The 11,592-nt window shown below is 41.4% G+C and overlaps 1 pseudogene across 1 annotated transcript; it reads left to right on the top strand.

Moving 5' to 3' along the window:
• Window positions 1-624: 624 nt before the first annotated feature.
• LOC143533898 (endoglucanase 2-like) lies at window positions 625-5,465 on the top strand (annotated as a pseudogene). Its single transcript, XR_013135443.1, has 6 exons — window positions 625-929; window positions 1,709-1,992; window positions 2,731-3,168; window positions 3,903-4,041; window positions 4,332-4,498; window positions 5,134-5,465. The product of XR_013135443.1 is annotated as an endoglucanase 2-like (transcript).
• Window positions 5,466-11,592: the final 6,127 nt, after the last annotated feature.

The following is an 11,592-nucleotide window of genomic DNA, read 5'->3' as shown; positions in this document are numbered from 1 at the left end:
CTCACCACCAATTCACGTTAGATCTGTACATTATTATCCTCCAATTCACTTCAGGTATGTCAATTTCATCAAATCGTTCGATTTTAAGACCTAAAACCGTACCGGACCGAATCTATTGGTACAGTGCCGGTTTATTACACTACCTGTACTCGTTACAAAATGCCGTGTACCGAAAATACTAATACTGAATTTCTGGAAAACTAACGGTATCGGTACCGGCATTTTGTAACAAGGATTGTAGTGATGAGATCCGGTACCGGTACGGAACCGAATCTATTATCAGTATGTACCGGTACCAGTATACGTTAATGCTGGTACCGAACCGAATCCATAGGTAAGTACTGTTGTATTAGAACGCACTTTACAAAATGTTGGTACCGGTACCAAAAATATTGATACCGAATTTCTAGGAAACTAAATGTACCGACATTTTGTACCGAGTACTATAGGGTTGAGATCCAGTTATCTAAGTAGTGTATAGGTATATATTGGTTTGATACAATACCGGTACCGGTACTGTACCAGTACTCATTACAAAATGTCGGTACAGTACCTGTTCTGGTACAAAAAATACTGATACCGAACTTTCTGGACAAGTAACCGTACCTACAAGTAGTAAAGTACTAGTACTCGGCACCAAATGCAATACATTGTTGATTTTAGTTCAGATCTGAGGATTTTGCGGGATTAATTTCAGAATTTGGGGAAAATGGGAGAGGAGAAGAAGTCTGGAGGATGTATGGGGTGGTTTATAGTGTTGATTGTAGTCGGAGCGATTGCAATAGCATTAGGGCTTACATTGAAGAACAAGTTTCACCACGGTGGCGATGACGGTGATGCTCCTCCGGTTCCTGGTCCTCCGGGAGCCGTCACGCAGAAATACGGTGACGCTCTCAAGATCGCTCTGCAGTTCTTTGATATCCAAAAATGTAAGCTTACAGATTTTGGAAGCAACTTGTTTTCGTGCTATATACTATTGATACACTTCACTTATTGAGTATATAATCATTACATTATTGATTTGTTGACATTGCTACATAAACTTTAACGCCTGTTTTTGTTTGTATGTTTATAGATCTAGATCTTAACTATGATTTGATATTATATTTAACTACTAAAAGTGAGAACACACTTTATGTATTAGAACACACTCTATGTTTTGCTAATCATAACCCTTAGGACTTTTAATTAAATTATTTCGACTACAAGAGTGAATCTCTCTCTCATGATCAACTTTCCTCCATCTTTTTAAGATGGCATGTACTTAAATTAAGTTTGTTTTTAATACTTTTTAAAAGGTTATTAAATGACTAAATGGTCATGCTCTTAATCATAGTCCTAAGGGCTATGGTAGGAAAAGCCGAACACCTTCAAAATCTGTTTATGATTGCTGTAGTGTTTGTAAAAATAGTTTGCAGTTGTGTTTGATAGGTGTAAATAGACATTAAGGGACACACACATAATGACATAAATCTTATTAGATGTGATTATTATAAAAGAGTGTTTGGTTTAAAGCTAGAGCTTTGTCATTCAAAGAAAGTTTTTCAAAGTTACTTTGAGTAGGCGAGTAGCTTATTTTTTTAAAAATAGGAGCTATTTTTTGTAAGTTCCCTGACACTTCTTGCCAGATATACAATGATGGAAAATTTTGTTACACACTTTTTGTATTTATATATTTGGATTTTTATTCATTATTTTTTTTTTGTAGCTGGTAAATTGGAAAATAATGAAATATCATGGAGGGGTGATTCGGGCCTACAAGATGGATCAGAAGCAAAATTGGATCTTTCAAAGGGAATGTATGATGCTGGAGATCATATGAAGTTTGGGTTCCCAATGGCGTACACAGCAACCGTTCTATCATGGGCCATACTTGAGTATGGTGATCAGATGAATAAAGCTAATCAATTGGATTCTGCTAAAGACTCACTTAAATGGATCACGGATTTCTTAATTAATGCTCATCCTGAACCAAATGTGCTCTACATTCAGGTAACCTTAATCTTCAAACTCATAATATAACTTCACATTTCTGTTTGCTACAGGTGGTAATTTTGACTCGTTTACTTTATAAATGGTCTATTTGGGTATGCTTTATATTTAGCGAGACAAAATGTCAATTAAAAGTTTTAGCTTGAAAAGAAACTGGATCGAATGGATTAAAGCTCACCCAAAGTGTGTTATAATGCACAAAACCTCTTAACTCATAATATTTAAAATTTCAATCAATATGGTTCATGCACAAAACCTCTTAAGCTCATATTATTAAAATATGTAACTTTTTTTGGAGAAAAATTGTTCGCATTACATGAACCTGGCTTGAAAAATAAATTTGTTAAGCTCATAACCGTATGTCGGTTGACCCACATAACCTTATCTAGACAGGTTCGAATTGTAAACAGGTCAACCGACATAACCGTATATTAAATGAGGCATGTTTGATTTGGGTTGTGGTTAAATGGGTTCGAATGGTAAACGGGCCGACCCACATACCCATAAATTAAATTGGCCGTGCTTGGTTTGGGCTGTGGTTAGATGGGTTCTATCGTAAACTGTTCAATCCATATATGATATGCCTGTATGATAAATAGGTCATGTTTGGTTTGGGTTATGTTGGGTTGGGTTGGGTTGTGGTTAAACGGGTTGGCCCGCCATCTTTCTTAAAACTTTCACCTGCTCCGAATCGACTCTTTCTGAGTTTCTGACCTGGTTTAAGTTTCATTTTTTCAGGTGGGTGATCCAGATGTTGATCACAAATGTTGGGATAGACCCGAAGATATGACCGAAAAAAGGCCTCTAACACAAATAAACGCATCGACCCCTGGAACAGAAGTTGCAGCAGAAACTGCAGCAGCAATGGCATCTGCATCATTAGTGTTCAAATCATCCGATTCAACATATTCAAACACACTTTTAAAACACGCTAAAGAACTATTTACATTCGCGGATCAACATAGGGGCTCCTACAGTGAAAACATCCCTCAAGTTCAGCAATATTACAATTCAACCGGTTATGGTGACGAGCTTTTGTGGGCTGCCAGCTGGCTTTATCATGCAACAAAAGATCAAACGTATCTTGATTATGTGATTGGAAGTAATGGTGAAACTTATGCTAATTGGGGAAGTCCTACTTGGTTTAGCTGGGATGATAAATGACCCGGAACCCAGGTAAAATTGGTTATCCTTTTATTACTTTTACGCTTTTACCGCATGCTTATGAATGGATCTATTCGTGCTATGTACTTATGTTATATGACTATATCTAACGGGCCAAAAGAAAGGCAAACTGCACAAAGTGAGTTAAAGTATACACTTTTCTTTTCCTAATTTTAGCAAAACTTTATATTAGAAGCAAAATAGAATCCAACTTACATTTTGCTGATGTGTCACGCATTTATGATTGGTGTAAATGTATATTCCACATGGCATTTGATGTGAAAATTTATATTGTTTTCAAATTAGTTTTTTGGAGAAAACATAATTTTTTCAAATATATAGGTTAAGTTTTTATATTTACTTTTATAATTCTTTTACATAAGCATCATTTGTGTATGTGACACTTGCATGAATGAGTGCCACATCAGCAATTTACATGTAAAATCAGCTAAAAGGTAAGGTTGGTTGTTAACTCGCTATTGTGGTAGTAGATTGTAACTCTCTTAGTCAGTTGTTTTGCACCTAATATAAAGGCCGGTTACGAAAACCGAAAAGTGTTTAATTTCTGGTTTTGCCAATTTGCCCAAAGGAAACCGGTCAAAAGTTGCCTAAAGTGTATTTTACTGCATACAATTCCCTGATTCATTTTATTCAGTTGAAGACTTGAAGTAGATTATTATTAGGATAATATAATTTCCATATCATATCTGCTAAATTATAATAATGGAAATACATAAACTCTCCAGGTTCTTTTGTCAAGAGTAAGCTTCTTTGATTCAAAAGTTGCTACCGATTCAAGCCTCAAAAAGTACAAAAAAACTGCTGAGGCCGTTATGTGTGGCCTCCTGCCAAAATCCCCAACAGCAACAACAAGCAGAACCAGAAGTAAGAATCTCTTATCATTTATACTATTTTCTGCCACAATTATGCCAAATTACGAAAATGCCCTTATTTTTTTTTTCCAATTTGAGGAAGCGGTTTTAACATATAACATGTTGGCATGTCACCTCATCCAAAGTGGCTAACTGTCTTTCCAAAAGTTTTAAGGGCATCTTCGTTATCTGACTTTTTTGACCATTGTGTGGCGCATTTTATTAAAAAAAGTTGAATGCTATTATCCATTTTTTCTCTTTTATCTATATATATATATATATATCTGACCATTAAAAACACAGGTGGTCTTATATGGATCAGTAATTGGAACGCTTTGCAGCATCCGGTAGCTTCTGCCTTTTTAGCCGTGGTTTACAGTGATTACATGCTTACATCACGGACCCGAAGAATCCAGTGTGATTCAGCCTCCTTTTCAGCATCAGATCTTAGAAAATTTGCCATGTCACAGGTAAAGTAGTGTTTACAGTGATTACATAATATTTGTTTGTTTTGTCCATTTTTTTAATAAATAGTTGATACATTAGATGATCACAAAAACTCTCTTATCAGTTTTTGAAAGCAATATGATTAGGAGAATCGTAGCATGAAAAGTAAAATCTCGGTTATTTTCAACCCGTCTGATAAAAATGTTATAAAATATATTGTTCAAATATAAATCTGTAATTTTCAGTAAAATGATTTAAGAGTTCAGTAAACATTTAAATGCACTTTAAGCTGATATTATTTTTTTTATTTCAATTACATATATATCCTTCTAAAATCTCTAATTTTACAATATCATATTGATCCCTTTCAAACATTATTATAATTACTGATTGCATAGTGAATAAAATAAAATTAGTCAACTAGTTTTGTTCCTTTACATTTACTCAATGTATTGGGTAAATAAGTTATTTTTACCGCTTTGAAATGGCAAAAATGACATTATGAAATTTTGAAGGATATATATATGAGATTTGAAACTTTAGGAGGATATATGCATATAAATTGGCTTACTTTCCACGAAATTTAACCTATTTATATGTAAATATGTCGAAATTGTTGTCTCTATATGGTACTGATGTGATTCTATTTTTGCGTTAGGCAAACTATGTGTTGGGAGACAATCCAATGAAAATGAGTTATCTTGTCGGATACGGTGAAAAATACTCACAATTTGTGCACCATAGAGGAGCCTCCATACCCGCTGATGCGACCACCGGGTGCAAAGGCTGGCAATGGCTCGATTCAGACCAACCTAACCCTAACATTGCAATGGGTGCACTTGTTGGTGGACCATTTTTAAACGAGTCATTCATTGACTTACGTAACAACTCTATGCAAACTGAACCGAGCACTTACAACAGTGCAGCCATGGTTGGCCTGCTTTTGGGTTTGGTCACAACCTCATCAGTGTCTACATCTTTCACATGATTGTACCATCTTGTTTGTATTATTTTGTGTAACGGTAATTGTTTGCGTAGGGGTTAGTAATTTCCGCGTCGGACGTATACGACTTATGTGATGAGTGTAGATACTGCTAGGCGCCTTGCTTGTTAATGTTGTCACTTGGTTTTTGAGTTGAAATTATAAGCTAGAGTATGAATTTGAACTTTGTGAGCAATTTTGATTGCGTATGTGAAGCTGCGAATGGTTTGCACTTTGTTTTGGTATTTGTTGATGTATGTTCGAGTTGGTTTTAATTGGTCTCTGTTCAGTTTGTTTTAATCACTTTGAAACCGAATATTAAACACCCCTAACACCTATACATGCATTATGCATTTCTAGTCAAATGCATATTATTATTGAGACATGTAGTGGTTTCCCTTGTGAACTCATACATAATGAAGAGGTATGTACCCGCCTCAACATCGAGCGAGGCGGGTCAACCCACAAGATATAGACAAGAGGCTTGAAATCAAGATATTATAAAGGCACAAAGCCAAAACCTATGCGCATGGCGCATATCACATATGCTCATGCATCACATATGCTCACGCATCACATATGCTCACGCGTATCACATGCTCACGCACCATATATGCTCACGCATATCACATCTGCGCGTGGCGCATCCGCGCATGGCGCATATCACATGCTCACGCATCATACATGCTCACGCATATCACATCTGCGCGTGGCGCATCCGCGCGTGACGCATATTACATATGCTTGTGCATATCACATCTGCGCATGAAACATCTGCGCGTGAGAATAAAGAGAAGACCTCGCGCACCCTCAGGATAGGCGCATATCACACATGCACATAATCAACCTCGTCCTTATCCAAATCAGGATAAGGACAACCTTGATTGTGCACGTCAGACAACCTTCCAGAAGGTATCCTTTAAGGAATAAGAATATGCTGATGTTGACAGCTGCCAATGAAAGGTGGACAACTCAGCAAAACCCATGTGCTACCACGTGATTGCACATGGGTCAGGTAAAATACCTGGGTCAGAGAATAATCAATGAAAAAGCACCAGGTGTCCTAAGGACACGTGACGCAAAGCAACAGGAGGAGGCCAAAAAGGCCCTAATGGGATCTGAGCCCAATCATTGGAAACCCTAACACTATAAATACCACACCACCTCCACAAGGGGAACAGTAAGCAAGAAAATACATTCCAATTCATTACTCACTCTCAGATTATTATTATCTTCTCCTACAATCTCTTATTCTCACACCGGAGGGTTACCCCAAAGAGGACCCCTCTGTCCCTTTCTGAGGGGTAAGTTCACGGTGCTACTCGTTTTGTAGGTGGAAGAACTCATACTCCGGAGAACCATCGGTGAAATAGCATACTCATACCCGAGGAAAGTTGATCGTCTACCAGTGAGCCGATCCACGTTTCTTCATTGGCGCCATCACCTGTTACAACGGCAACAAAATCTCATCAGTTCTCTCTAAAAAAAATTTCACCATGGTTTCTGGTGTTCGTAACAGCGATCAAGTTCTGGAGGATATTGAGCGTGAGGATGTTAATGAGGGACAGCAGTTTCTGAGGGTGCCGCGTGATTCTGCGCGCACCACCAGTAACCATCCCTTCATCACAACTCCTCATAGCCAGACTGAAACTCCTCCAGACGATCTCACGTTCCAAAATCTTACCGGCGCGAAACAAAAAGGACCAATGGGTCCAGAAGATGAAACCAATGACCCTAAAGAATGGCTCATAAACGAGCAACGACGTCTAATGGACAAGTACAATGAGCTGGTCAAACACAAAAAGTTAGCTGACTTAACACAAAGGCTAGCGTTTGATAAGCAAACCATTCAAGGAACAACAAAAAGGGCACGCGCGCCGGAAGATGGTCACTCTGTTCACACTGAACACGCTGAGTTTAGTGATGAAGAAGTGCACAGCATGAGGAAGACGCGAGATACTCATGCAGGAGGCTCACAGCTCCGCGCGCACATCAACATGGCGCCTGGAGTCAAAGCCGATATGGATCTGTACACACCGTACAGCCCACCAGTGAGAGGGCAAGTGTACGTAACCACACCATACAGGCCAGCCATCTTGGTGAAGCATTCAAAATTCACTGAGCGCATCGCGAAGGCTCCCATTCAGCACAAAACCAAGATGCCAAGTGGTTTGGGCAAATATGACGGCACAACAGATCCAGACGATTTCTTACAAGGTTTTTATAACACTGGAAACCTAGAAAGCTGGACGATGCCAACATGGTGTCACATGTTTGCTCGCTGCCTTACGGGCGCGGCGCGTGTCTGGTTCGAAAGCTTGCCGACTGGACAAATCGATGGGTTCGAAGAGCTGTTGGAAAAGTTCCAAGCTCACTTCGTACAGCAGCGCAGACACACGCGCGACCCTGATGATATCATGCACTGCGTGCGCAGGAATGATGAAACGATTGAAGACTACATAACTCGTTTCAATCAGGAATCTCTTGCCATTGGAGGTATCACTGAGCAACTCTTGTGCGTGGCCTTTATACAAGGTGCGCGCAGTGATCAACTCCGCAGAGCTCTCGTGAGCAGAGATGGCATGCCAACCACTTGGGCTAAGCTAATGGAAGCATCGCGAGTCTTCGCGCGAAATGAAATACAAATTGCCCAAGATAGAGCAAGAGAAAGAGGGCATCAAGCAGAGGCACCGCGCAACAACGAAAGAAGGGGCAAACAAAACTCTGTATGGTCCAGGTTGCAACAAACCAGTTTTTCTCCCGCAGAAAAGCAGGCGCTACCAAGCTCACCCCAGCCCCAAAAAGACATTCGTAATCGCGGAGAGGGTGACAAGAGGGAAGGTGGCAGAGATCCTAACAGACCTCTACCAAGAATATGGACCCCCTCACTAAAACGCCTTCACAAGTGTTAAGCACTGAGAATGTCCAGTTCAAAAGCCCCAAGCCACTACACTATAAGGGACCATCAAACAGTGGCAAGTATTGTGAGTTTCACAAGTCCACAGGGCACAACACCGATGCATGCCACCATTTGAAGGATGCAATTGAAAAAGATGTGAAATCAGGCAAGTTGGCTCACCTGGTGAAAAACCCAAGACCAGAAAATGAACAACCAGAAGGAGCCCCAGCCAACAAAAAGTTCAAAAGAATCTGTGTAGCCGAGGGAGGAAGGCAAGGGCAACGATCGAGAAAGAGAAGCGCGCAAGTCCAAGGAGATTGGCGCGAGCAACAAGTAATCTTCCCAAGAATCAGGGGAGGCCCTTCTATCAGCAGTCCTCTAGTCATCACTACACACATTGCTCATTATGAAGTGTCAAAAGTCCTGGTGGACACTGGCAGTGAATCAGACATCATGTATGAGCAATGTTTCAGGAAGTTGGATCCAGCAGACCAAGCAAGGCTCGAAATTGTGAATGCACCAATCTCTGGTGTTTCAAACGAAATCATTCACCCCCTAGGTCAAATACAATTTGAACTAACTATGGGGGATGAGAAACACAAGCGAGCCGAAATTGTCAACTTCTTGGTCTTGCCCACCACTTCATGCCACAATATGATCTTGGGTAGAGGAACGATTGCCCAATTCAACGCCATACCGTCGCCAGCGCACGGCGCGTTGGGGTTCCCAACACCAACAGGTGTAACGTTCGTATACCGAGATCATTTGTGCGCAGTGACAAGTACACCGCGGGAAGGGAGAATGAAACTTCCAATGGCAGACAACGCGCCAGAGGAATGGATTCTCAACCCAAAATTCCCAGAGCAAACAATCACAATTGGAGCTACGATATCAGACGACACGAGGTTGAGAATGAAAAGATTGCTCACAACATATATGTCGGTCTTCGCGTGGCAACACTCTGATATGACTGCGGTTCCGCGAGACCTGGCGCAACATTCTCTCAACACGTTCAAGTCTGTAGAGCCAATTGCTCAAAAGAAGAGAGTCATGGGGGATGAGAAGGAGAAGGCCATGAATGAGCAAGTTGAGGATCTACTGCGCGCAAACATCATCCGCCCGATACGATACCAGACATGGGTAGCCAATCCTGTGATGGTAAAGAAGAGCAACGGGTCATGGAGGATGTGCATTGACTTCAAGGACCTCAACAAAGCATGTCCAAAAGATTGTTACCCCCTCCCAAACATCAACGCAAAGGTGGACTCGGTGGCGCCATTCAAGTTCAAATGTTTCCTGGATGCCTACAAGGGCTATCACCAAATTCAAATGGCACCACAAGATAAGGACAAGACTGCCTTCAGAACCGACAAGGGTGTTTTTTGTTACACAAAAATGCCCTTTGGTTTGAAGAATGCAGGAGCCACCTACCAAAGACTTATGGATGCTGTTTTCAACGAGCAAATTGGAAGAAACCTAGAAGTCTACGTTGATGATTTGGTGATTAAAAGCAGGGAGGAAAAACAAATGCTCAAAGACATCGAAGAAACCCTTTCGCGCCTAAAGGAAGTAAACATGAAGCTCAACCCGAGCAAATGCACTTTCAGCGTACAAGAGGGGAAATTTCTAGGTGTAACGGTCACCAAGGATGGGTTCAAGGTGAACCAGAGAAGGTGGAGGCCATCCTTGACATGCCCTCGCCATCCACCATAAAAGAAGTTCAAAAGTTGAATGGTAGATTGGTATCAATCAACAGGTTCCTAGCGAACCATGCAAGCAAATCTACCCCATTCGTTAACACATTGAGAAATTGCCTAAAGAAAAGCCAATTCAAGTGGACGCCTGAGGCTGAGCAAGCTTTCAATGAGATAAAAGAATGTCTGATAAATCTGCCCGCGCTCACAGCTCCACTTCCTGGCGAAACTCTAACATTGTACCTGTCAGCAGGAGAACGCGCCATCGGCGCAGTGTTGTTGGTGGATCGCAAGGGAATCCAAACACCGATATATTATGTGAGTCGGGTGCTGACAGATCCTGAGACGCGCTACTCCATCATGGAAAAGTTAGTTTTGTCACTAACACACGCGTCGCGCAAGCTTCATAGATATTTCAATGGTCATCCTATTGAAGTTCTGACTGGTTACAACATCCAGCAAGTCTTGCGGCGTCCCGCGCTCTCAGGAAGGCTGACAAAATGGGCGCTGGAATTAGGAGAGCACACGATCGCCTATAAGCCCCGTCCAGCAATAAAGGGACAAGTCTTAGCTGATTTCATCGCAGAAATCCCTGAAGGAAAAATTGAAGAGGCTCAGCGCGAGGTAGATCCTCCGCGAGCCAATGATGAAGAGAATGTTTGGAGATTATTCACTGATGGAGCTTCAAACAACGAAGGGTCCGGCGCAGGCCTCAAACTGGTGGATCCAGAAAATCATGAGTATACTTATGCAATCAGGTTGGATTTCAAGTGCACCAACAATGAAGCTGAGTATGAAGCCCTGCTGGCTGGCCTGCGCATCGCGCACAAATTCGGAGTTAAAAAGCTAGAGGCCCATGTTGATTCATACTTGGTAGCAGCACAGGTCAATGGCCTTTATGATGCCAAGGAGAACACCATGCCTCTGTATCTAGAGCAGGCGAAAAAGCTCATCGAGCAATTTGACTGCTTCAGAATCATACATATTCCGCGCAGTGAAAACAAATCTGCCGACGCGCTGAGCAAGATGGCATCAACCAGCTTCGATCATTTTGGCAAAGATGTCAGGGTAGAAGTAATGAGCAACCCGTCAGTGGGAGCGAAGTCTGTCCTTGTAATTCATACAACACCTTCATCATGGATAACTCCAATAATGGAATTCTTGAAGGAGGGAAAGGTACCAGACGATCGCGCACAGGCGAGGAAGATAAGACACAAGTCGCAGAACTATGAACTGCTTGATGGTACATTATATCGACGCTCTTATTTTGGACCACTCATGAAATGCCTAGATGCTGAGGAAGCAAGCTATGTGATCAGAGAGATACACGAAGGAATCTGTGGAATACATGCTGGCCCGCGCATGGTGGTTGCCAAGGCAATGAGCGCAGGTTACTATTGGCCAGGCATGTACTTGGACGCGTTAAAAGAGATCCAAAAATGCAAAGCGTGTCAGAGCTATGCGCCAAACACCATGCGGCCAAAGAACAACTTGATTCCGGTGACCTCCGCATGGCCTTTCCACAAATGGGCAATCGATATT

Source organism: Bidens hawaiensis, unplaced genomic scaffold (genome assembly GCF_021521415.1).
Source record: "Bidens hawaiensis isolate Kalapana, Puna unplaced genomic scaffold, B.hawaiensis_p1.1 tig00009951_1, whole genome shotgun sequence".
Lineage (NCBI taxonomy): Eukaryota > Viridiplantae > Streptophyta > Magnoliopsida > Asterales > Asteraceae > Bidens > Bidens hawaiensis.
Note: the sequence above shows the minus strand (reverse complement) of the source record. Positions and strands in the feature narration are given on the sequence as shown.